Below are 25,302 nucleotides of genomic sequence, written 5' to 3'. Positions count from 1 at the left end.
GTTTTTAGACTGTAAAGCATAGTACAGGAAGGAACACGGAACAAGTTTAGAAGTCACATTGTGAATTTTGCAAGGCATGCTGAAACATGTCGTGATTTGAGAAATGTTCATTTTAACCACAGTTGTTCTCTTTTAACCTCTGCAACACATTGGTATAGATCTTCATCAGTCAGGGTCATTTTGCAGAATTGTGCCTATTTTTTCAATACAAGGACAAAGCAAAAGATATGTGTTTAGGTAATTATTAGATCCATTTGAAAAGAATGTTTGGAAAAAAACCTTGAATTTTTAATTTTCTAGCTAATATAAAAAATTGAAGCTGTCATCAAGTTGCAGAAAGAAGACAGACAAACAAAGCCATGTGTAATGTCATCACATACAGATCTCACTAGCTAGTAAAATTATTAGCTTGAAGGAGCTAGTGATGATGCTCATCTTAATCAGATTTGATGTCAGTAGGGCATGCATGTTTCTTGAATGACACTTGCAATGAGTAGATTTTAAATTCAAAAATAAAACACAAAGGAATTGCATGTTCTTCATTTCAACCACGCTCAGTATGGGGGTATAATTAAATGAATACATTTGATATTTTGGTAAGCCGGTACTCCGAAGTCTGAGGAAAAATATTGCTGCAGGTTAAGAAGTCATTGGACTTCAGTTTGGGTTTTGAAACAATTACTTGTTGTTGATAAAAGTGCCAAGGACTGTAAAAATATGACTGGACACACCTGCAGTATTTGGTCTTTGAAGATCCCATATAGGCTTTGACAGCACTACACTAGAATGGAGCAATTGGCTCCAGTGCTGAGGTTGCTGCCCTGTCAGCCAGGCCCTGCAGGTGGGACGTGTCACAGCCCAGGGGCTCTGTGGGTTTTCAGAATGATTTGGTGAAGAGTTCCCAACACTCTCCCTCCGTGTGCTCGGTGCCAGAAGATCTCCTCTCGCCACAGTGAAATGGGCACAGCAGCAATTTAACTTAACCTCCTGCTACCTGCCCGGTAGGTGTTGTCAAATGAAAAGTTAGATAAGCCACAAACTCCGTACAGTTGTATGTCTGTTGTGTTTCCAAGGGTGCTAGCTCTGTTACCGATGATTATGGTCTGGATTGAGGTGATTTTTCATTTCCTGCTGATCTGATTTGCACTTGAATAAGCACAATGGCTGATTTAAATGTGAAGACCATGTGGACAGCAGGAAAGGCAGCAAGTGATGCCAGGGCAAGGAACAGGGGAGATGAAATAAACAGAGGGGAGGTTGTTGATAGATGGTTCCCACCTCAATCAGACAGTAAAGTAGTTGTGCAAGTTGGGGATCGGAGAAAACATGCTGAGTGATGACAAACTGTCTCCTTGGCTGGCTTTCTTAGGTCAAAACTGCAGTGTTTCCTAAAAAAAAAAAAAAAGGCTTCAGTCCTTTGTTTGCATAGCATATGGAGGTTTTATTTATCAGCATTGAACCATGCTTTATCTAACCTTGCTGAAAACAACTGATCCAGAAATGAAATGGCTTTTTACTTCTTCAGTAGTGTTGCCTCGTGTTATCCATTCCGTGGGACTCCTTTCTTCAATGTATGAGAAAGGAAAGTGCAAGTTACTGTTAACTGAAACTTTGATGCATGTTCCATGGTATTGCGGAGTTTAAATATTTATTTTTTAAAAATTTTTTGTGGAGTTTTAGAGCTTGATAATGTAATCAGCTTTTAGTATTTTTTTTTTTTCCCCTCTCTGATTCACATGCCATGAAATTTTTTATTAAACCACTCCAAGGGTCACCAAGTAGAGAATATAAAGGACCCCAGATACCTCTTCGGCATAATCAGTTCACTTCAAATTGGCTGCTGGCCATAATTTTACTATGTAGATGGTTTAAATGGACCACTGGATTTTTTTAATCATCTATTGTTTTAGAAAATTAATAAAACGGGAATGAATATGCATGGGGCATAATTCTTTAAGATGATGCTACTGTAGTTTCAGGTCTCATCACTTTGTCATGAATTTGAGGGAGTGTGCAGTAATAGTAAGCTTGCATAAATTAAGCATTTTAAACTTCTTTAGCATGCGTATAATAAATTTTGCATGCTCACTAGTTTTGGTAATATCAGTATGGCATAATACAGTCCACAGGGGTGGACATAAGTCCCAGTCTGAGAGAGAGGGAGGCTGGTCAAGCATCTGTCTGATTGCTGTTATGGAATATGTGCAAAACCTCGGCAGTGCTAGTGCAGGTGCTAAAGTCCAGAGGCATATTTGGTCTAATTAAGTAGAATTTTTGAAGAGCTGTAGTATGACGGTATGTTTGTGGATTCTCTGGTCTTCCATTTTATTTCTGACTACAGCTGCTGTCTGCAACCACAGAGATACTGGACAAAGTACAGAGTTTTATATTTCTTTCTGTCTTCGGGTTCTGCAATTTAAATATGGGCTTAAATTTTTGGTTTGGGGTTTTAGGAGCTGGGTGGAAAGCTATTTAGTAAAACAAATGAGAAGCTGTAATCTAGTTGACTGAATATTAGCCCACTAATGAACTACTGTTGTGAAATATGTATAGCCATTACTTTAGTGTCTAAATTATCCTCCCTTCCAAGTCTTATTTAAATTCTTAATAACCTTTATTAGATAGAGGAGAACAGATTTCACCCGGAAGCCTTCAACCTCCATAAAAACTGATAGAAGACACTAATAAAATCACGTGCCATACTAAAAGCGAGAATTATAATGTAGTATAATATTGTCTAAGCTAATTGAATAAATTAGTTATTAGAGGTTTTGATAATTAATTTTTAGGAAAAATAATCTGAAATCTCATTTTTAAAATTTTTTTATTGGCTGGAGTTTTCTTCATCAGAATGTATCTAGAGAAATATTAAGTGGCCATTGAAATTCCCAGGGGAGTGTTTGCTTCAAGGTGAATCAGGAATGCTGCCATAATTCAGGAGACAGTTTTTGGCATGAGGTGAAAGTCATATCAGCTCAAGTTTAGGTCAAAATTTAGAGGCCTCTCTGGAGTGTTTATGCTTCTATTGTCCAGATAACTTAGTGGAAGAAATTCCTCCCTGTGGCAGGTCGTGAATCTAATTACCTTAGAGACATTATTACAGGAACTTGACTGAAAAATTACCATGTAATGTGTGCCATTTATGGCTTTTTCTTTTAAACTGTGTCTACGGGATGAACAACGTAATCCATGTGGTCTTAAACATCCACAACTAACCAGATCATATTTTTAATATAGAAGATAGATCCCAGGAAACTGTCAGCAGTATCTACCTCCAAGCGGCACTGTGCAGAGATTCGTGAGATAGTTTTCTACATAGAGCATTTCAAATCCTACAATTCAAAGAAAACAAAGCCTTTCTTAGAAAACAGTGGGGAATTCTGGTTTCGAGAAATCAATATGAGAAGTAAACGTTGTGAAAAAGTATAGTTTTCATAATGCATTCAGTCTTTTATCTGGCATCTTGTTTAGACCTCTACTGATTTTTCAGGTCTTAATTCTGACCTCTGATGGTTACTGACATCGTATCCATCTAGCAAAGTAACCTCTTAGTTAAAATTCCTGACTTGCTCAATACCCACAGTATTTAAAGGATATGAAAGTATGAGATTAACAATTGGAGATTTAATGGGCATTTTCTTCTGAAAATGAATCTCTGCTTCCTGCACTGCAGGAAGAAATGGGAAACTGTGGCTTATATCTGTGTGAGGTGGGCTTCCTTTTTTTGGCTGTCTTCAACCTGCTCCTTTGCCTTTGTTACAGTGGAGTCAGTTAATAAAGTTTTCACTGGAGTTCTAGTATGGAGTGTTTTTGCATTGCAAACATGATTACTTTGTAGCTGTGTGCTACCTAAGCAGATGCATGGGTTTCCTTTGGGACTTGTCACAAGTAGGTGACATACTGACTTAAAAAGTGTATTTCTTATTAGCACAAAGGAGCATAGTGGTCTGAAAGGTTAAAGCAGTGAAGTCTGTATGCATTGTGTCTGACCAAAAGCTTAGACAGGGTTGGGGAAGGAGGGCTAACAAGCATAAGACTGAAGGTAAACTTTTAAATCTAATGACACTGTAGTTTTTATGTATTTAGGATTTTCTTGATCTTGAACCTATTGACTTGCCTTGGTTCTTTCGTGTAAAAGCTCTCCAGAGTTGATTTAACTCCTAATTATCCTTCAGCAAACAATGCAAAAGTGAAAAGTCATACAGTGACAGTAACATCTCCTGTGTCCTTCAGAAGGAAGGAGGTCTCTGAAGTGTCTCTAGCTTGTGTTTATTTCCTCCTGTTTTTTTCTGTTTCTGCCTATGTGCCTTAATATTAGTCAGGCATAAAAGGCTTTATCTGAAAATTCTGCAAGATGCCTAAATGGAACTGGTATTCACTGAGTAGCATGGACACAGCAAGCCTCGCTGTTGCATTACTGGTGTTCTGTGCTCTTGGGAAATACAGTCGTAGAGCCTCTGTGTTGCAGGCTAAGGATGCTAGATAGTTATGGGTGCTGAAGGGCATAGCATGTTTTGTAAAAATGCTGGGAATTGGATTTCGTGAACTAAGAGTGTTGAGCTGCAGTTCGCATCTCCTTCCACTGTGAAATGCTCTGTTAAATGAACTAGTTGTGAAAGTTACAGTAAGTCTGTTTTGCTTTACTATGAGGAACCATTCAGCAGTCTGCCATCCCTGAGACAGGGTGATCTGCAGGTTCTGTAGGTTAAACATCTGTGTTTCTCTCATGAGAAATGTGATGAGACTGCTTTCTCCAGGGTTCAGCAAGTGGCAAATAATCACAGAGGTTCAAAACCTATGCAGCACTTAAAGTAATTTTTAGGCATGCTGTTGAGCTTTTCACATGTTAATGAAGTTGCTGTTCACAGTGGTTGTGTTTGTCAAGTTGTTTGGTCCATTAGAAATAATATTAAAAAGAAGGAAAACTAAGTTGTGGGGTTTTTTTAATTTCTTGCTGGAAATGAAAAATGGCATTTTGAGATTACTGGAATCTTTTTCTGGCATCAGACACCTTTATAAAGTCTGTGGTGTAACTTTTCAAATGATACAAACCCTATTTGCAATTTTGGAAAGTGCATAAAAACAACAATTGTGCCCTCTGCTGGAGGTAGTTGTTAATTAGCTGTCCTGGGGTTTTTTTGGGGAAAAAAAATGCTGGTAGAGGAGGAATTGATGTATCATGACATAGTACAAGAGATTAATTAAACAAACCTGATTTATTTTAACTTGAAAACAAACACTACAGTCATTTATAATATTAGGACATTTTCAAAAAACAGATATATTGAAGGGCTCTTATACTGATTTTCTTGTGCCTTTATTTGGCAATTTGCGTGTTATTGGGCGGAGGGAGGTCATGAAATATGTTTTGTTTTTTAAACTGCATGTTCAGGGTGTAAATTGCTTGGAAGGCTAAAATTTTAGTAGGAAAGGTAGGAGCAAATTCCAATCAGATAATGTCCAAGCTGGTTTTACTTCTGTGGAAATAAATCTGTCTAATTTTGTTAGTTGAGCACTGTGGCAGTTGTATCTTTTGTAGTATGTTATAAATTTGTTGTCATATTTTTCATGGATTTCCTTATGGTGGCTTTACTTAATCATTGAGAAAGTGTATGCTATTGTGTTAATGTCTCATCTGGAGATACGATACAATAAAAAAAGAAGATACCTAATGTTGCTTATGAGTCATGAATAAATACCACGTCTGAGATTTAGAACAAATCAGGCCAAGCAGAAAATTGCTAGGATTTGAATTACAGCCTATATACTTTATTAATTTTTTCTTTTGAAAGGGCAAAAGTCAGTTTCCTAAGGCTTAACTATTGTTCTTTAACATGTATGTGATATTTCTTATTTTAAAGAATTCCTTATTACTGCTTTAAAATGTATCTTTATTTATAGTTTATCTAATATGTGTCAATACATATATGTGTGTGTGTGTATTTCTATTTCCCCCACCCCCTCGGTATCCTTGGTAAGATAGACATTTAGAAGTACTTAGAAAAAATTTCCTTAAAAATTTATATGCCTTTTTAAGGTCAATGAGTTACTTTTCAGTAATTCCAAAACAGCATTCCAAATTGATTACATACAGGCAGGTATTTTAAGACAGAATAGAGCACTAAGAATAACCTTTGTTAATCTGAAGGAAAATATAAAAATATGTATGTCATCATATATCATTATGTCATTGTTAATTAGGACATGTACTTAAAGTGGTAGGATATAAAGCAGTCTAAAAGCACAGGTAAAGCAGCTGTACTTTTCAAAGTATGCTTTTATTAACGGGATGTTTGGTTTTCTTTGTAGAGCCATTTCAGTTTAAGTATTTACTCTTTTGTGAAGTAAATTACTGTATTTTATTACTTTTTTAAAAAAAAAAATTCTGGTTTGTGGTTTTCTAAGTTAGTATAAGATGTTCTAAACACATGAAAAAAAAATCTGAGAAGTCATGTACCATGTGGTCTTGCCAGTTGGTCTGCCAGGTCTCTTCACGACATTTACAATTATCCTGCAGTTGCCTTTCACTGCTTTTGCATTATTTAGGTAGTCAGTGTCCAAGTGGGTATTCCAGTCCCTTTCAGGGAAGGGAAAAGAAAGAAAAAAAGAAAAGGTTGAGAGACCTTTGTCTAAGTATACCTATTTGCACAAGGTTCTTTAAACATGGTAACATTTGGTGCAAGAGGCAACTTACAGCGATATACACCTGTGGAAAAAACTTGGTAAATATTGGTCACTAACTTCAGCATAAAAAACCACAATAATTTTGGGCAGGTTTTGAAAAAGAGATGTCCTGTAACGCTGTTGTAGACCAGTGCCATCCCATGCTCACGTGCAAGCTAACAGTCATTGCATGTGTCCTTTCATCATGTGACAAGATTTTATTTATTGTTATTGTTTTTATTCATGTAACTTGCCCATAGCAGTGCTTCTAAACACATGTAACTCATGTGACATCTAATCTTAACTACGGCCTGCCACTTGGCATAACTATGTACCTTCTTTAGGTGAAGAAAATCTTGGTAGTAATGAGGAAGGTGTTAGTACAGACAGCAAAGAAGTCAGTAGAGCAAATGCAGTTGTTCTCAAGGCATGCTGTTGTGGATTGCACATTATTAAAATGCACTTCATCTTTGGAGCAATAATGCATTTACTTGTGTGTTGTAAAAGATCTCAATTGTAAGAACATTTTTCAGTTTACTTTTCCTGAAATGGAAAATTGTCTTAAAGCTAGATGGAATAAGCACATCTCAACAATTTATGTTCTTATATTTTTAAATGGTCGAAATAACCACGTGTATAGATTTTCTTTATCAAAAGCTTCTGATGTATCAGTGAAACAAAGGTGCTTTGAGATAATCCTCACAAACTCAATCAGTTAATGTGATTTGCATGATTTTTGTAGTGGGATTAGTATGGCAAAAGGAAGTATATATTTGAACTGCATCGACTGGATGGCAGCGACAGAGGCGAGGATGGCGGATTGGCCTTGGCAAAACCAGCCAAACGCCCGCCGAGCTGCTCCCTCTGTCCCAGAGCGGGTCCTCCCTGGGCTGAGGGGTGGGCGCCTGCTCGGGGCATCCCGCTGCTGGCTCCCTCTCTCTATTCCCTCCTCCTCCATCCAGTGGTTTCTGCCCTTTCTTAAATGTGTTTTCCCAGAGACCGCTCGAGCCTCGCTGAGGGGCTCAGCTGTGCCCTGCTCTGGGACGGGCTGGAACCGGCTGTGTCCGGCGCGGGGCAGCCCCGGCCCCTCCTCACAGCCACCCTGCAGCCCCCGCTGCCAGCGCCTGGGCACGGGCACTCAGTACAGTGATGTACAGTAAAACTAGGTAGTTTTTTTTCAATTCTTTTTTCTCTAAAACCTCTAATATTCTTTACTCTTTGGATTTTCTTTAGTTACTACATACAAATATATAAAAAAGAAAATGAGGAAATATAAATGAACTGTGGTCAGTCTTCACAAACAGTGGGGTGTATATTATGAATTACTTGATAAAGCAAGTCTCAGTTTGGGGGAGTATCTGTACCTGTATGGGTTACACCTTAAGGTTATCTGTATCTGTTTAGGTATCTGTATCTCCGTAGGTTACACCTTAAAGGCTCCATGTGGAGCACTTGCATTTTTCCATGATGCGAAGAGGACTTGTGAATTCCCAGTCCTTGTGATAGCAGTGTGCGTGTGTATCCCCATTTTTTAATTTTTTGGAGAATGGCAGGCCAACCTAATAAACTCGATCAGTAATCACGGTTTAATTCTTAGGTGTATTCTGTGCTGCTCTATTTTATTGCTGAAGTTATTTTTATGAGAAATCCATACCTATTCTCCTTTTGCTATTCTCCCTCCCCGCTCCAGCTGTCAGTACTGCAGACTCAGCCAGGGAGCTGAAAATCCTTTTATTCCTTACTAGCAATAAAAGTTCAACACATCAAATTATCTCCCCATTTATTACTGTGCCACCTCATCAAAAGGCTACTGCAGGAAAATTTGTGAGAAATGATATATCCTGCAGATATAACTGAGCCGAGACATAACCAAGGGTCTCTTAAAATAAAAAATGTTACTCTCAGCTGGATCTGTTCTGTTCTCTATTTTGTCCTATCGCTCACCTTCCCCCCCCCCCAAATTGTCCTTCATTTTCTTTTTCCCCTGAGCCTTTCTGTCGCTCTTTTCCTCTTTCTCGCTTAGTCAGTCCAGAACAGGCACCTACAAGTGTTTCCCCAATTTGATCAGACCTGAAAAATGCACCTTTCCCATCTTGCTTTCTTGATCATCCTTTTTGCAAAAAGAAAGTCTTTTATTAAATTAAGTAGGGAAGCCATGGCTGCTGCCTTGACTTGGGCAGCGCTGTAAATCACAAGCTCTGTAGAGAGCTGTCCAGTAAAGATGCACCTTTTTTCAGCGGTCTGTAGCTTGCAGGGACAGACTGGCCGGGAACTGATTGAAATGCACGTTTGGTAGTATATGTTTCTTGAATCCAATTTTTCTGAGAAGTACTGAACCACGCATGTATAGCTGGACCGTGCTAGGTTTGTACACCCAGCTACAGGCTGTGGAAGTGGGAGGAAACAGATGTAGTTTGAAAACGTGTAGAAATTTGATGTCCTGTGAGTTCCTTGAGGCACAACGAAGAAATGTGGCTGTGTCACAGAGATGTGAAACATAATGAAATGCTGCCTTGTAGATTCAGGCTCACTGAATTTTCTGCATTACTGGAGCTCTTTTGTCTTACAGAAATAGGTTACTTTTGTTCAACTTGTTGGAGATATGTTGGCTCTGTGAAAAAGAAGCTGAGCTTGAAATCGAATCCTTCAGTTCTCCTTGGGGCATTGGGCAATAGAAGTTACTGAGCTTGTCCCGGCAGAGCACTGCTCTCTGTATCTTGTCACTGTCCCTTTGATTCATCGGCCTCAGCCTTTGATGTAAATACCTATCCTAATATACTCAAAGGTACAAAAAAGCACTGAGATATAAAATGGAACTAGTGAGGCAAACACTTCAAAAAAATCTAAATTTTCCTTAGGATTTCTTCTTGAGCATTCCAGTTAATGAACTTTGTCTACATTAGTGGTTGTGTGTGCTTTAAGTTCAGTATTAAAATTATCTTAGAAAAATCACTGTTGTTAAGAAACTTTTGCAATTATGTATGGGTAATATGTTTTTTTACATGTTTGGAGAACAAGTTTGAGTATGTTTTCACCAGATTTTTTTTTTTTTTCTCTTTAAGGACTATAGATTTTTTTTTTTTACCACAAATTATTAATACTTGAAACTGAGGCAGGAAACAAATTTCATGAAATGTACATAATACTGAGCCACTGATACAGTTTTAACTGTCAGTAAAAGATTTTGAGAAGTTAGATGTTTAAATTAAGATTTACATTGATGTCTAGTTTTTACTGTGGAGCCATCTATCTTTAAATCCGCTGTTAACCGCAGTTGCAGTGGGTAACATAATGCCCTTATCGGCAGCCAAAATTGCAGCCTGCTGCTGCTTCAACTTTTAAGACTCCTGGATATGTTTCTCTGTTCCCCTTGGCTAGAAGCCTGCCCTCTTCTTCCACTTTGTGTCATAATCTTTCCTAATGCTTACCTTTTAATAAGGCAAGGTTAGCTGGAGTAAGTCATACATTTGTACTCATTTCAGATGTATCTTTAAAACTATAAAGGGTTTTCTTTTCAGCTTTATAAAGATTTATCATAATGTGTTGTATGTTGTTAAAAATGGTAGAAAATGTTATATACATGCCCTAAAATATTTATAATTAGGTCTGAAAATGTAAGCAACAGAGTAAATAGTCTGATATGTTTATGTTCTCTTTGACTCGTTTTGCTTTTACAGAAGTAGGCGATTAAAACGTATGTGTACATTACAGTACATTAGAGTAAAAATTGGATTTTCATATGGTGTTTTGTCATCTTTCATCTTCTAAACCATATTCCTGCTTATCAATTGGTTTTAGGATTTTAATTTCAGGTTATCTCTATTTATGCTGCTGTCTGTCTGACATACAAAGCAGCCTGAATTCGTGCTGCCCCGGCATTGTGACAACACACTTGATAAAAATTTAAGAGATAACACAAGTAGCATTTCTAAATAATCTCAATTTTTGTGTTTCTATGAGGATACATTTAAATATTTATTAGAAGAGGTAGATTGTATACCTTCTAGCTAAATGTTGTATATGTGGCATATTGCTTATGGCCTTTATTGCAAGCTGTTCAGCAGATCAATACGTTAGAAATAAAATCAGAAATTGCACATATTGTGTCATGCTCATGGAGCCTTTTATCTTGGATTAAATTTGGATCTACTGTATGATGTAACAGTGTAACATACTGTGGCCCTTCACCAATGTGACTTCTGTTTATTGATTAACTTTCTTGTAGTGAACAGGAGGTAATCCATAGAAATCAAGGAAAAATAATTGTTAACTGTGGTGATTTTCTGGTGTTCTCTTGCTTTAGGGGAGATACATGAGAAAACAGTTGTTAAATAAGAGTGTATATTTAAAGTTAAAGTGTAGTTTCTACAGACATGTTATTTTTGTATTTATGTGAATGTATGCAGACTTCTTGATATGTGCAGGACATGAAGCAGTGACTTGTATAATAGATTTAATTGATGTTGAACAAAAATTTGTAACTGAAAAATGGAGGAACTCAGGCCATTTGGAGCTTAGTAATGACTGCTGTTCTGGCACTGATTTATCTGCAGTGACCTTTTGCAGCATGGTTCAGGAGACAAGAAGCTTCAAGTTATTTTTGTTTCCCCTAGAAAATGTCTGAAACACCAGAGAAGCAGTTATGAGATAGTGAAGCTTGTTTCTGAGTTTCTGCTGAAGGCCACTGTTCTCAAAATATATTTTTATTTTACTGCAAAAAATGATTAATTCAAATATAATTCCAGTCTTTTAGAGACCAAATAACTTCCACGTGTATTTGGTTACCAATACGGTACAACACAGTGGATGACAGAAACAATATAAGGAACGATATCTTTCAGTAACGTTTTGAAAATTATCTCATTAAATTTATAAATTAAAACCCGAGCTTAGGGCTCTTAATGCATGCAAGTATAAAATTAATTATGTTTGTGAGGAAACAGCAAAAATGAACATGTGAAGCGAGCTGTTGGCTTTTTTGTTGAATGGCAGATCGAAAGTTTTGTTTTTTAAGAAATTGTGCTATTTCATTAACTTCTGTCATACTGTTGGTTTAGCTCAAGGAGTGACAGCAGTTCCTTACATACATCGTATGTTTGAATGTACTTACACAGACTACGAGACAGTGATTGAAATCACTGCATTTGGGACTGTCATGGCTTGGGGCACATACTGTCAGTTCAACTAGTTTTGAAATGAAAATAAAACTTTGAATGGACCTTTTGTATCCTAGCTTACAATCAGAGAAGACATCCCTACAATTAACCATTTTTTAATTAGTTTTTTTTTTCTGCTCATGATCTGTGAATCACAATTTCAGTTTCTCTGTTTATTTTCCTCCTTGCCCGGTTACATTTATGCAAACACCTATAAAAGTAAATCACCGAATCCATCAATAAACCCATTTATTACCATAATTTCATTTCATATTAAGTCAGTAGGGATTTATGTAGGGTCAAATTAAAAATTTTTTCCTTTCCTTACAGTTAGGTAAACTAAGTAAATTCCTTGGTGAGACTACTTGCATACCAGTGGAAGTAAGATATTCAAAATGTGTCTTGTTCCATCTCTACTGTTGCCATCATGACTTTCAGATTAAGCCATTTGGGTTTTGCTATGGAATCATAGAATGGTTTGGGTTGGAAAGGACCTTAAAAACCATCTAGTTCCAACTCCCCTGCCATGGGCAGGGACACCTTCCACTGACCAAGTTGCTCAAAGCCCCATCCAATCTGGCCTTGAACCCTTCCAGGGAGGGGGCAGCCACAGCTTCTTTGAGTGTGACCACCCAGCCAATTCCTTACCCACCAAGTGGTCCATCTGTCAAATCCATGTCTCTCTAAATTAGAGACAAGGATGTCATGTGGGACAGTGTCAGATGCTTTGCACAAGTCCAGGTAGATAACAGGAGTTGCTCTTCCCTTATCCACCAGCACTGTAACCCCATCATAGAAGGCCACCAAATTTCTCAGGCATGATTTGCCCTTAGTGAAGCCATGTTGGCTGTCACCAATCACCTCCTTAATTTCCATGTGCCCTAGCATAGTTTCCAGGAGGATCCTCTCCATGATCTTGCTGGGAACAGAGGTGAGACTGACTGGCCTGTAGTTCCCCGGGTCTTCTTGTTTTTCCTTTTTAAAAATGAGGGTTATGTTTCACCTTTTCCAGTCAGCAGGAACTTCACCGGACTGCCACGCCTTCTCAAATATGATGGATAGTGGCTTGGCCACTTCATACGCCAGTTCTCTTAGGACCTGCGGCTGCATCTCATCAGGTCCCCTGGACTTTGCTCCTTCAGGTTTCTTAGATGGTCCTAAACCTGATCTTTTCCTACAGTGAGCAGTTCTTCATTCTACCAGTCCCTGTCTTTTCCTTCTGCCCCTTGGGTGGAGTGGCTGGAGCACTTGCTGGTGAAGACTGAGGCAAAAAAGTAGTTGAGTATCTCAGCCTTCTCCATATTCTGGGTAACCAGGTGTTCCATTTCCTCCCGGAGAGGTCCCACATTTTCCCTAGTCTTCCTTTTATCATTGACATACCTATAGAAGCTTTTCTTGTTGCCCTTGAGGTCCCTGGCCAGATTTAATTCTTTCAGGGCTTTGGCCTTCCTAACCTGATCCCTGCTGCTCGGACAGTTTCTCTGTATTCCTCCAGACTGCCTGTCCTTGCTTCCACCCTCTCTAGGCTTCCTTTCTGTGTTTGAGCTTCTCCAGGAGCTCCTTGTTCATCCCTCCAGGCCTCCTGGCGTTCTTACCTGATTTCCTCTTTGTCAGGATACATGGCTCCTGAGCTGGGAGGAGGTGATCCTTGAATACCAACCAGCTTTCTTGGGCCCCTCTTCCCTCCAGGGCTTTATCCCATGCTCCTCTGCCAAGCAGATCCCTGAAGAGGCCGAAGTTTTCTCTCCTGACGTCCAGGGTAGGGAGCTTGCTCTGCTCCCTCCTCACTGCCCTAAGGATCTTGAACTCCACCATTTCATGGTCACTGCAGCCAAGGCTGCCCTTGAACTTATTTATACTGAATAGGAGGAAGCCTGTTCCAAGATCCAGGCACTCTTGACCAACTCTTGAAATGTATTATAAAATATGTCGAAGAGGTTTGCAAAGTTTCCCAAATTTTGGGATAAACCAACTGCAAGATTATAATTCTCAGAACAAATTACCGCAGCAGTAGCATCAAGACAATTAAGTGCTATAGACCTCACTAGCTCCCAAATCAATGATTTGCACCTTACTTCCCAGATTTCAGGTTCTGTATTAAGTGTAGCTAGGCGAAAAATTAATGGAAGTGTGGTTTTCAGTTTGTCAGAGCTAATATAAGAATTGGGAAATTCCTTTAACTTAGTCATGTGTCCGCACAGGATTGTGGTCATGAGGAACTCCATGATCTCTTTTCATGTGTACTGTTAAGATAATTTTACATTGGAGAGAGATAACAAAGAGATTTTCAAAGTGATAGACTTGTCATGTACTGAAATCTGTGACCTATTTTGTAACATGTTAATTACCAAGGAAGAAGTACAAAACAATGTCCACTTAATGGAAAGGACAATTTAAACTTTAATAGAAGGGAATCACTTGCAAAGAAATATTGAGTAAGAAACATAGCCCAACATTTCACATACTGTACCTTATTTCACATCCAGCTGGCCTATCAATTATAACCTGTACGCTACAGATGGTGCAATATATCAGAATTAAGTCAGTCAGTCAGTTTGTTCCCAATTAAGTGCTAATGCTCCCAGTGGAGAATATTACCCTGAGTCTTATTTAAGTGCCTGTCTTCTAATATTCCTTTATGGTCTTATTTTGTCATTTTAAAGAGATGCCCTGTCATGTAGGCCAGAACTTAGTCTGGCTTGTTCTTTCAAGTGCTACCTGCGTTGCATTCCTTGTTTATATTTGTAAGTGATATAGAGGGGGTGGACGTAGAGGTATGATGCAAAGTAATCTTAGGATAAGTAAGAATAAGTAAGTTGGCGCTACAATGTATGTGACTTTATATATTTAGGTGCATACGTGTACTTGCCATTACAAAATGTAAATGCTTGATGAGACAGGACAATTTCAGCAGGAAACTAGCATTACCGTGTCCAACCACTCCTTCTGTGGATTAGAAGCTTAATGAACTTGTCTTCTGAAGCTTACTAGCATTACAGGGCTTGCTTTTTTCAGTGACTTACTAGACAGGTTACTTGAGCTTGTGTTTTACTTGCTCCGTCTATTCTCTTTTACTTGCTGTTACAAGCCGTTTCAGGGTTGCCACTAATAGATTGATAACCAATTCCATTACACTTCTTTCCACTTTTAGGTCTTAGCCTTTTCCCAGTTAAAGGCTGGTTAATTTTCTGACACCTTTCTTCTCTTGCATCTAAACGTCAAGCTGATCGTGGATTTGGTCACTTGATCTAATGGACTTGCTGTCTTCCCCTGTTAGTCTTTAAGGTGACCCTTCATTCAGAGGAAACCCTTTGACAGAATTTGTTTTCTGAAGTGACTCCAGAGATTCCAGGCAATTACATGAGCTTCTGAATATCTTTATTTAGAAGTTTAAAAGGCATGCTCTTCTAGTGCTGCTTAAATTACCCTTGTGGGTTTGTTGTCATGCTATGGGAATTCTCCATCATAGCATATTCACTGTATCACAGTTATTTCAGCAGTGTCTTGGTTATGCAGAGATGTATATACAAGTTACCAGTTTCAAAGTGTCTGTTCTGAGCCCTTTTTTGGCAGCCTGCTTTATAATTTATGTGACAATGAGATGGAAAATTTGCCTTGTGTAGTTGTTGGCAAAATCATCTCTTCGGTACTTTTAGTGCCACCAGAAATTAAAGTTTGGTAACTTACTTAAAATTACTGAGAATTATTTAAACGTAATTAACTTTCTTGCATAATCTCTGACCAAAAAAACGGGAAATGTCAAAAAGATAGTTTTTTGTGGATGTGAAATATGAAATACTGTTTGTGAATGAAAGTTTTTGTGTTTCAATGGAAAATTATTATGTAGTTCTAGTCCCAGTATTAAACAGTGATAGACCATTCTGTGGTAAGTACTAAAATTTATAATGGATCATAATGCATATGGATTTATATGGATCATAATACAAGGTTTTTAGACAATTACAGTTTTAGTTTTCAGCACAATTTTGTGTGTTCTACAACTGTTTTGTCTCTAAGGGACATTTTTTGTTTGTTTTTTTACTATTTTGATTTGATAGTTTATCCTTTCTGAAAAACTGATCATAAAAATAGATGTTTTGATTTTATTTGCATCAAAATGAACTAATAGCCTCATTTTGAGTTTTCTTATTAAATATTTTTGATATAAAACCAAATTATTATACATTATGTACATGCTAAAATTTTTATCTGGCAACCTTTTTATTTGCTTAGATTTTGGTTTTTGTTGGTTTTAGTTTGTTTTTTACACCTCAAAAAAAGGTAAATAGTGTTATGGCCCAAAGCCCAACTATAATGGATTCATATTACCTTTTCTATAATTTTTAATTTAGAAGGTGTGCTGCGTTTCTTTCCATCATACAGTAAGTGAAGTTGCTTCTGACCTAGGGTTTAAAGAGAGCTCATAATCTTGCTTACTATATGTAACTAGATTTTCAATTTTTGTTATACATTCATGAAATAAAACCAGTAAAAAATAGATGTTGAATCTTTAGTTAAATATGAAGCAGTTTCAGAATGCAAATCGTATGGAATGTTTCAGATAGTATTTTTCACTTCTTGAGTATTATATTTTTATAAACAATCAGAAATTCATATTTTAGTTCAAGTTCTTGAAGTTGAATGGGGGTTGAATTTCACAGTTTTTTTAAGTAGCAGCTTTTTCACCATTGTAAATGTATTCAAATACAGTTATTTAGACTATGCGAACTTCTTTCTGTTGTATGTTTCATGCTTTTTATTGAGTCCTCAGGTAGGTATGTGTTACTCTGTGGACTTTTGATGGAAGGGAAGTGCTGTATTGAAAAGCTAATTATGATGCCATAGTTGTCCTATCATGCAAAAAAACAGGAGGTAATGATGAGCTTTGTGTAAGGAACGTAATAGTAAATATGTGCCGAGGTACAAATTATGTATCTTGCAAGCCTGTGTCTTCAACATTTCTTAGTAAGCAAAATGTATTTTTCTAAGCAGTATGGAAGTAGAGTACCAGTAAATAAGTTACCAGTGTCTCAGTTTTCTTTATTTTAAGAGGACATTACTCAAATTTCTATGCAAAAGACTTCATGAGTTCACAAAAAAAAAAAAAGCTTGGTATTCTTTGTTCATTGAAAAGAAGCAAACAAACTTGCTGATAGCTGCTTGCTATTTAATAGCTAAAAAATCAGCAGAGTTAATATTTGAAATAATTAAAATCTATGCAAATGTTTAAATAAATCTAAGTAGAGAAAGAAAAATAACAGCTGGAAAAGAATTGTCCACATAGCTTCGTATTTGAAATGTTTTCTCCTTTGCATCATCTCTAATGTCATATGAGAAGTTAATCACTTCCTTGATCATTGGATAAAACTTTTTACTTAAGATGTGACCCCTTAATATGACAACTAAAGATCTGGAAATGTATAAATCTGTCTTTTTGGCTTACCTGTAAACAATGCATTGGCATATACCTTGATAATTACACACACCCCTCATGGCTGCAATTTGATGCATCTGCTTGAGTCTGGTAGACATGACCTTGTATTTACAGGAGACTTGTGCTACTGAAGGAGCAGATGGAGTCCAGCTGGGTATCCCACGGCGTCTGAAGTGGCACTGGACATTTGCGTTTAGACAACTGACCACAGCCTTTTTGCAATGCAAAGTACGGATCGTGCAGTAAGGTCACTGTAAATGTGTCTGAAACACACAAAAAACATGCCATGGTAGAAAATCAAATTAGGAAAACTGTCCTGGACTTTGATTTGGTAGGTCCTGAAGACTGGACATACCGGTATAAAAGCATGACTCCGACTCCTTTTCATCTCAGTTACGTCAGTTCAAAAGCCTCCCCCCTGCAAAAGAGTTGCCCGTGTACCCTGCCTGCATTCAGCGTGTGATTTCCATTTTGTTATTTCTCTTACTGGTCTCTCTTGTCCCCTTTGGACTTTCAGCTTTGTCAGGGTACTGTACAATATTTGTTTCAATCAAGTTTTTGATTTTGCTTTCTAGCAATAGAAAAGTTAGTTAGCAGTACCATATTGTATACTTGGAGCACGTTATATGCTCATTATTAAAGCTGGAATTTTTTATTAGACACCTAACTCCCTTTCATTTTCTTTGTCATTATCTTAAATCTCAGATTTAATTGCTTGTAATGGGCAGTAGAATGAACAAGACAAGGCTTTTGGGTAGGCTGTTGGAAGATGGCAGAAAACACTGAAGGAACATTGGATGAAGTGGTTCCCTTTTAATGATTCTTCACAAATCCTTAAAGGCCTGCAGAAGCTGGGAGTCTGTAGTTGCCTCATATTTCTATCCGGCTAATTGAATTTACCAATCGTCAGTTCTCGCATGGCAAGCTCTTCTTCTGGAGCTCCAAGACACAAAACTGTGTGGGCACACTGAAGGGCCGCTGCTGGTTCTCAGTACAACCGCCTGTCAACAGCCGTGTCAACTTGTTGAGTGACGTGGTAGGCAAATTAGGGGAAATGGCATGGATCTAGCGTAAGCAAGTGAGGAAGAAGGTTGGAATCTGTAGTTTTCCTGTAAGAGAATTGAAGCTGAAGGGAGACGATGTGGGAAAAAAAAATCTGGAATTTTTTTAATTATTTGTTTTTAACAGTAGTAGTTTGCAATCAAGCACTGAAAGGAACCTGGAGAGTGTGATAACTGATGCTTTCTGTGCATTGACTCTGTATTTTATCAGTATACCTATTTTCTGCTAAAATTCCATTTATTAATCCTTTACAAGTAATCAGTACATTGTAGGTAACTAAGTTATTTTGATACCTTGTTGAAACTCATGAGGATTTAACAATTGTAAGTCATGACATTTTGTAGACACTTGCCCTTTTATTAATGCTGTAGAAATAAAGGAAGTTTTGAGCAGTTGTAAATGGTTGAGACTTGGGAATATTTAAGTTACAGTTTGGAAAAATAATTATTTGTGAGTTGTTGATACTTTAGTACAAAAAAGTAATAGCTTAAATAAAGATAAAATAGAGATTAATACAGAAAATTATGTTTTATGAAAAACTGAATCTTCAGCATAAGATTCAGTTTAAATGCTTAAAATGCAAATATACAAGTTCTTGGCAATACACATGGGAGATGTAAATAATAAAGTTTTTGTTAAATATTACAATTATTACTAAATAATTGTAAATAATAATAATGGTGAATAGTAACTAAAAAGGATCTCTAAAATTGCTGTAAGTAGTTATTAAACATTTCATAATATTCTGTAAAAAAACAAAAAACAAAAGGACTAGAACAAGAAAACCCTTACCCTCGAAATGAGGCTTGAGTGAAAAACTTAACTAATGTATTATCATTGGAAATGGTGGTCTATGTTGCATTTATTTATTTGAAAAGAATGGGAAAAAAAATCAAGACGAAAAAAACTTTGCTCCTATGGGTCGTTAGAAGAGGATAAGTTGAATGAGGAGTATTGAATTTATTTTCCTTGTTAAAAAAAAGTTCTTCTTTTAACGTTCATTTCTCATACACAAATCTAGTGCAGTGAATCATTCCCTGTTCACATGTAGATACCTTTACCATGCACATATTGCTTGGAAATATGTCTAACCCTATTAACTGGAATTGGTAGTGGGCCATCATCCATCTTCTGATAAACTGCATAAAGTGAGAGCATAGACTGTGATAATACGGCTTATAACCATGTCAAGTCAAATAGCTGTTTATATCTGACTAATGACTGGGGTGGAGATAGAAGTTGTATTTCTTTTTCCAAAGCAACCTCTGATAAGATTAGAAATGTCCTTCACAGTCACTGCTTTGTCCTTTAGCCACTCACCCTCCCTAGCCAGTTCTGGCAATTAAGATGGGACCATTAAACATGTTCTTATCCATAAGGCTAAAGGTAGGGAAACTGCCTGATAATGGAATCAATAAGAAGGATCTTTCAGTGCTTCTTTTCAGCAAATCTCCAGAACAGTTGAAACATAGCTGAAGTCCAGGAGCAGTACCTGTATAATATTCTGTATTCCAAATAATTTCTATTAATAATAAACAAACAAGCAAAAGCTTAATAATAATTTTCAGTGGGTTTGGGACATACAAAGTGGTTGAAGTTGATCTGAGGCAAACATTATACTCTGATAAATCTTGCTTCCTTCTCGCTGCTCCTTTTGTGTGCAGAAATGGCACCAGTGTCAGCGGTTTGGTATGTGCTGCATAAACAGGAGAGAAAATTGATGAGACTGTTGTATTTATTGATAAGATTCAGCTTTTCAAACTGTGATTTTTATGAGCAGTTATCACCCTAATTCTTGTCTAATGAACATATTTAACAATTAAGAATGACCATTTCCTTCATTTTCACACTCGCTCTTGAGATGGGAACATGTAGGTGTTATTGTTGTCAGTAATATTACTCCTTACATTCTTTTGTAGTGGAGATCCTGATGTTGCTGTGTACCATTGAAGGCTTATCTCCATGTGCTCGCATGTTACTGACATTAAGACTTAAATAATGCTTCTTTTGTAGGACTTAAGGGTGGCTTAATTAATATGATTGCCCATTTTGGACACTCTTGAAGCCATGTCTGGAGGTAAGAAAGGTAATGAGTGGAGGCTGGAGCATGTAATGTACTAGCAGATAATTGGTGAGCAGTGCTGCCAGCCACTACCTAGAGAGATTAGAGAGAAGGCAATAGGAGCCAGGGAGGTGCTCAGCAAAAGAGCAAGAAGCAATGGTTGCAAGCGGCACCAAGAGAAATGATCTTTGGAAATAGAGGAGGGGGGAGGGGGAATACCTTCACAATGAGAGTGGATTGCTACTGGGACAGGTTTTTTGGAGAAATTGTGGGCCTTGTGTATTTGGAGATATTGAAAGCATGACCAGACAAGACCATGAGAAACTTTATCTCATTTTGAAGGTATCTCCCATTTGAGCAAAAGGTAAGGCTAATTGACCCCCAGAGATCTATCCTGCTGGCCTCAATTATTCTGCAGTTGTGTTTATCCTGGTAGGGTTTACAAATACTCATATGTTCTGTGTATTTATTTTAGTAGGGAGGCTGAACTGTTGAGCCCATATTCACTACCTGAAAGTTGTGGGAAAAGCAATAAAAAATTATAATGATGTGAGTACTGTGTGAGTCAGTTTTATTATTAAAATGTTTACCCTAGTTCCTTCCTTCACAATCGGTGTAAAGCTCTAAACTGACTGTGTTTCAGTGGCAGCTGGCTATTTACTCTTCAATTTGCAATGCATTTTTAATATTTGCACAAAATAAAACATAAAGTATTTGAGTAGATGAGGCAATTTGGATAAGTAGAATTAATAACCTGAAATGAGTTTTTATAAGTAGTGACATATTAAGAATGTAGCCCTGAAGTGATTAATCTTGGAAGGAAGAAGTTGAGGGACATTTTCTTTAGGAACAATCATAAACAATGTATTTCCTGTTTATCTTCTAGCCCAAAAAATAATACAGGCAGCAACTGCTCAAGCTCCTTCATTCTGTTTTCCATGTTGTTCTAACTCTTCAGACCCTTTGGGGAGAAACAGTCCCCAGGGGAAAAAAAAAAAAAAGTATCTTTCAGCAAACCCATGCCCATCTATTTACTATTTTGAGATTGTGAGAAAATACATTTGCAATGATAATTTCCATTATGTAGATATTTATGCAGTGCCCTCAGTTAAAGTTCATCCTATATACGCTCCCCAAAGCTATTAGATTAAATTGTTTTTCAGCTGTTGGACAGAGGCATGAGGTGTGTCTTTTTGGATCAATTAGTGAGCGATTGAACAGAACCCCTCTTTTTACATTAATCTGTAATTTTATTACCAAATAATGCTTAGGGTTTTTTTATGCAGACTAATTTTGAAGAGAGGCAGAAAGAAGACATAGTGGCTTGAATTCATTAGTCTGTTAATACAGGTGATGGTCTTGAGTGTGTTGAAAGCCCAGGGTGAGAAGCAGTGTTGGTAGCAGGTTGGCCTCTTCTACCAATAGAATCACTTCTCCACGGGATTTCTGTCTCTCATCCCTTAAAACATTGGTACAGGATTTGACCTTTATTTTGTGTGGTAACACTCTCCTTTTCTGCTTTGCAGTGTCAGGGATTCCTTAGTTTTTCTCAAAGGGTTGCTTTACTCGCTTTGGGAAGAGAGAAGAATTCAGCAACCAACAGTATTTTCATTCCCCAAACTGGGAGTCACCTGCTGAAACCATCCTTAAATTCAGAATGGAAAAGTATTGTGTCTTGTTTGCCATGAAGTGAGCATTATAGTATGATAAGTAATGTGCATGCCTGAGTTGTGTAATGAATGTAAAACAAAACTAGATTTGGTGAGGCAAAAATGGGATTTAAACAGCTGCTTGAAGTGAAAATAGATGATCCTGAGAAATCTCTAGGAAACTGCATATAATACTAATAATGTCAACGTTATTATTTTCACTTTTCTCACATGTCAGCGTGTTGTTTGCAGCATTTTTCAGAATAATAGAATTTATTCAAGCAATTTATTCTTAATGTATGTAGTATAAATAGTTTATGTTGTGCTTATATATCATATTAACAGTATTTGATTTGTGCTTTCTTTACAAATTGGAAACATTGATTTTTCTCTAGTTCACGTTTTGTGTTTAGGCTTGTGCTTTCAGTTTCCCTTTTAGGTTCTGCACTTTGAAATAAGTCGATTTCTCATAAAATTATGCTCTTTCGTAAGAGGGTCTACAAGTGCCACACTCCTTTTTTAAACATTGCTTGCCTATCTTTTGGAACCAATTAATGCCTCTAAGTTTAAGCTTGCTCCATAGAGAGCACTAATAGTGTTCTTCCCCTTATTCAGAACAGAAACCTACGAGTCTTGACCTCAGGTGATATTTATCCTGGGTTGTTGCTGTTTTAATTTTATTCTTTCTTGCCTCTACTTTGTGCCAATAATTGTGACAAAATGTCCAACTCTCATTGTGTGGAGATGACCATCAAAGGTTTCCATGCACCTGTTGATTGCAAAGGAACTACTGCGTGTATGGAACCTTTAGCTTGATTCTTGGAAGTTCTCTAATTTAACTTCCAATTCTTAATTTATCTACTAGGAAAATTTATTTGAATGTATTCATTAGTTACTGCTTAAATGTTTTTGGGAATCGGTCTATTGATGTGTCAGTCCCACCCCATATAGTTTTACCTTATTTTCATGATGCAGTCATAGCCTCTAGATTTATATTCTATCGTTCCTAGCCTGTGATCAAATTGTAAAGATTTATAAAGTTATTCAAAACTCTGATTGTAATTTACATCTCTATATAGAATATTTCAAGACTTCGTAACCATAGTGAGAATCTACACGTACATAGGTCCTTGATTTTATTTCACCTCATTTTCCTGTAGGTTGTGGTAGTCGTAAAAAAACCCAACCAACCAACCAAAACCAAATAAATAAAAATTAGGCTGCCGATTTCATCTCCTTTATTTAGAGGTCCTTCTGAATTTTTGCATTTGCTTAACATAAGAACCCATAATTCATTGGCTGTGAAGATGCAGAAATCCTCAGCTAGAGTGTTTTGTGAATGATGCAGGTGTTTTGCATGATTCTTTATGTATACGTATATGGAAGTGGATTTACTCTGTCGTTCAGATATTTTTGTACTTGTTGGGAGCAAATAAATTTTGAGCAGGAAAAAACTGTTCAGGAAAACTTATAGCTTTGTAATGGTTGCTTCCAACATTTCACAAAGCCAAAATTGAAAGTTACTGGTACGTACCTGCAAAGGTACATGAATACATAGGCAGATGTATGAGTTGCATCAAGTAGGTGTCTTTCCGTTAATTCAACTTCACTGTTATATTACAAAGATGGAAGACCTTTAGTTCAGTGTGCTACAAGAGTGATAAATCTGAGTTAGATCTACCTTTTTAGTCGCTTGGGATTAAACCTTTTGGTGAAGAGATCCATTAATGTGCTTTAAATCTATTGATTCATAGTAGAAAGGCACAATTTAAACTCGGAAGTCACTGAGTGAACTTTTCATTAAGTTAGGGAGACTTTGGTCACAGCTCATTTGATCTTTATGAAGTAGAAAATGTGATGTAGACCACACTGGCATTCTATTAGAGGAAATCATGCATTTAGCCATGTAGCAAAATAGTGTAGCCAATTACATGAACATACACCTATTTTACACATGGCTGATCTTCTGAGCATAAAGTATTAACAATGAGCATACTATCTTGTTTTAAGGACTATTTACTTTTAAGCCAGTGATATGGGATAAAGTTTAGAGAAAAAAATTAATTAATTTACAGTTTATATCAAAGTTTTCGAAGTGGAAATCAGCCGCGCATGGAAATGTGTGGACGTTCTTTAGCTGACATCACCAAAGACTAATTATAACCCTGTTTTATTAAATGGTATCAACTGAAATTGCATTTAGAAAAGAAAGAAAAATGTTCAGCATCAAAATTAATTTCTTAAAACTACTATATTTTAAAAGCAACTTTGAATCTATTACAGATATAAAATTATATTCTGAGTTATAACTCAGGTTTTTTCTACTTTAGGGTGTACGCGAGGCTATCTAAAAATCTTTACATTTCTTAACATGTTTTCTTAAAAAGCAGTAGGGTGAACTTGCTCTTAGCATTAGATGTTTACAAGGTGATCTCACAGTGCAGTAGGCTGGCAGTTGACTTGCTTAATGATACTATGCCTTTTGAATTAATTTGTGTTTTTTTAATATAAATGTAGGGACATGTGCATGGACATTTAAAAAAATGCCTTTATACAGTTTAGTCACGGTAGACACTTTGTTGCTGCCAGGAATTTAAGTAACACATTGGAAGTTGATACAAAATTTGAAAGCTAAACTTTTACATTAAAATACTGTGGGTGTCATTTGAGGGTAGCTATGGCTATATTCTTGATTTATTTTTCTATTCCTGTTCAGATGTCCCATGCCTGCTGTCTAGGCTTGGGGAGCTTTGAACGGCAGACATTCCCTGCACCACACCATGATCTTTTGGCCTTTATTGTAAAATGCTATTGGGAGGAAGGCAAATCTTTACAATGTAATTCAAACTATTTTCACCAGTAGCCTTGGCTGATTCCATTGCCAGAAATAAATTATGTGATGGGAAGTTATAACCTCTATCATTATAGGCTTATGGTGTATATTGGCATTTCACAATTGGAATGGGCATATGAAGATTAATGTGTTGTATGCCGATGTGTCCTTTCCTATGCAAAACATTCTCTGAGTATTGAGGTGATTCGTATAAGATTTTTGCAGAGAATGTCAAAACTAAGTCAAAGTAAATTAAACATCCCCATCTGGCTTTCCTTTCTTGCAAATGGACACATTTATATATTCCAATACAAATTACTCTGTTTATTATAGCTCTTACTTACAGTGCAGTTCTTCTGAAGCTCTGCTATGTGGTCCATTAATCACAATTTTTCCAGAAAGGTTTCTGCATCTTGAACATGTCTGCACTGAGGGAATGACAG

General features: G+C 37.0%; 1 protein-coding gene across 18 annotated transcripts in view; it reads left to right on the top strand.

The window, feature by feature from the left end:
• Positions 1 to 25,302, top strand: part of RBFOX1 (RNA binding fox-1 homolog 1) — a 919,785-nt gene that overhangs the window by 69,411 nt on the left and 825,072 nt on the right. The gene's annotated exons all lie outside the window — the stretch shown is intronic.

Source organism: Strix uralensis, chromosome 16 (genome assembly GCF_047716275.1).
Source record: "Strix uralensis isolate ZFMK-TIS-50842 chromosome 16, bStrUra1, whole genome shotgun sequence".
Classification (NCBI taxonomy): domain Eukaryota; kingdom Metazoa; phylum Chordata; class Aves; order Strigiformes; family Strigidae; genus Strix; species Strix uralensis.
The sequence above is the reverse complement of the archived record's forward strand: the minus strand, read 5'-3'. Positions and strand labels throughout refer to the sequence as shown.